Source organism: Penaeus chinensis, chromosome 28 (genome assembly GCF_019202785.1).
Source record: "Penaeus chinensis breed Huanghai No. 1 chromosome 28, ASM1920278v2, whole genome shotgun sequence".
Taxonomy (NCBI): domain Eukaryota; kingdom Metazoa; phylum Arthropoda; class Malacostraca; order Decapoda; family Penaeidae; genus Penaeus; species Penaeus chinensis.
In genome coordinates, this window is record NC_061846.1 from 4,748,610 (window position 1) to 4,751,109 (window position 2,500).

At 41.9% G+C, this 2,500-nt stretch overlaps 1 protein-coding gene across 1 annotated transcript in view; it reads left to right on the top strand.

Moving 5' to 3' along the window:
• The window catches only part of LOC125040098 (GRB10-interacting GYF protein 2-like), a 41,577-nt gene that overhangs the window by 4,614 nt on the left and 34,463 nt on the right, over positions 1–2,500 (top strand). The gene's annotated exons all lie outside the window — the stretch shown is intronic.

Below are 2,500 nucleotides of genomic sequence, written 5' to 3' on the forward strand. Positions count from 1 at the left end.
ATCATCATCACACCATCACCATCACCACCATCATCATTATCATCCTCATCACCATTATCATCACCATCATCATCACACCACCATCATCATCCTCATCACCATCATCACCATCACCATCACCACCATCATCATCACCATCATTATCATCACCATCATCATCACCATCATTATCATCACCATCATCATCATCATCATCATCATCATCACCATCATTATCATCACCATCATCATCATCATCATCATCATCATCACCTCTACCTTATTATCTTAATAGTACTTCCACTACTAGTAGGTAATAATGATAACATTAGTACAGATAACGATAAAAAGGGTAATTATTATTACTGTTATATTACTTTTATTACCATTATGTATTATCATCATTATAATTACCATCATTGCATGTGCATGAATATATGACTCTCGTGTGATTTAGAAATAGAAAAAAAGTGTGTTACAGGAAATTGATGATATTTCTTGTCGAATCAACATTGTTCTATCATTATCATCTTTTCATTATTTTACCCCAGCCTTACATTTCACCCAAAACTTGATCGATGTGTCATGCGATATCATTAACCTAGATGTAGAAATAAAACACATTTAGGTTTACACTTTCATACAGAAAAAGAATAACAAACTTTGGCAAGAACTTTAGAACATTTGAATTGCTACCTGCGCAACGTACCCCACCCCCTCCTCTTCCTTCTCCCCCCCTCTCCCCTCCTCCCCATCTCAGAAATGTCAGTCGTGAATAGTTTACGACAACCTTTGCAGCTTCATGTTACACCCCTTAGATTACAGATTACACTTCAGGTCGCTGTATCCCTGGTTTGTACGTGGGCGCTGGGTTTCTCTCCTTGTACAATGTATAACACAGTAGGCAATAGAGAAAGGTAAGTGTTTTTTTTTTCTGTGTCGTGTCGCATTTATATAAAAGCTCATTTAAGCTTGATTAGGATATTTTCTTGGGCGTTTGCAAAGCTCCGTTTTGCCTTTTTTTTTCTCCGTCCCGCTGCCGGAAAGTTGAGTCTGTGTTTGGTGTAAAATGGCGGTCGAACGTGTTGTTGTTTTTTTGCGCTGACTCATCCGTGAGCGCCGGTGAGCGACGCGAAAACCTGTGATTTTGCGATGGTCGTTGTTTTCCATTCTGAGGCATGTAAGTCCATCATTTTTTCCGGATTTGTTTATGGTCCTGATTTTCATTTTTTGTGTTTTTTATAGACAATTGTCCCCAAAGGAATGCTTGAAATGCAGAATGATACATAACCTGACCTCCATTACCCTACTGGAAGTTAAAAAAAAGAAGAGAAAAAACGACTTTGTTTGTAGTGACAATGAGATAGACAATATATAGATTGAACTTTACGGAAATCGATGTCAGATATTCTCTGTCTTGCTGTTTCTCTTTCTCTCTGTTTCTCTTTCTCTCTTTCTCTCTCTCTCTCTCTCTCTCTCTCTCTCTCTCTCTCTCTCTCTCTCTCTCTCTCTCTCTCGCTATTTCTCTCTTTCTTTTTTTATTTTTCTGTTTCTGTTTCTCTATCTTTCTTTCTTTCTATCTTTCTTTCTTTCTATCTTTCTTTCTTTCTTTCTTTCTCTCTCCCTCTCCCCCCCTTCCTCCCTCCCTTCTCTCTCTCTCTCTCTCTCTCTCTCTATCTCTCGCTCCTCTCTCTCTCTCTCTCTCTCTCTCTCTCTCTCTCTCTCTCTCTCTCTCTCTCTCTCTCTCTTTCTCTCTTTCTCTCTTTCTCTCTTTCTCTCTCTTTTTCTCTCCCTCTCTTCCTCCCTTCCCTCCCTCCCTTTTCTCTCTCTCTCTCTCTCTCTCTCTCTCTCTCTCTCTCTCTTTCTCTCTTTCTCTCTCCCTCCCCCCCCCTTCCCTCCCTCCCTTTTCTCTCTCTTTCTTTCTTTCTTTCTTTTTTTCTTTCTTTCTTTCTCTCTCCCTCTCCCCCCCCCTTCCCTCCCTCCCTTTTATCTCTCTCTCTCTCTCTCTCTCTTTCTCTCTTTCTCTCTCTTTCTCTCTTTCTCTCTTTCTCTTTTTCTCTCTCCCTCTAACCCCCCTTCCCTCCCTCCCCTTTCTCTCTCTTTCTTTCTTTCTTTTTTTCTCTCTCTCTCCCTCTCTCCCCCCTTCCCTCCCTCCCTTTTTTGTCTCTCTCTCTCTCTCTCTCTCTTTCTCTCTTTCTCTCTTTCTCTCTTTCTCTTTTTCTCTCTCCCTCTAACCCCCCTTCCCTCCCTCCCCTTTCTCTCTCTTTCTTTCTTTTTTTCTCTCTCTCTCCCTCTCTCCCCCCTTCCCTCCCTCCCTTCTCTCTCTCTCTCTCTCTCTCTCTCTCTCTCTCTCTCTCTCTCTCTCTCTCTCTCTCTCTCTCTCTCTCTCTCTCTTTCTCTCTCTTTCTCTCTTTCTCTCTCTTTCTCTCTCCCTCTCTTCCCCCCTTCCCTCCCTCCCTTTTCTCTCTCTCTCTCTCTCTCTTTTTCTCTCTCTTCCCTTCCCTCTCTCCCTCTCCCTTCT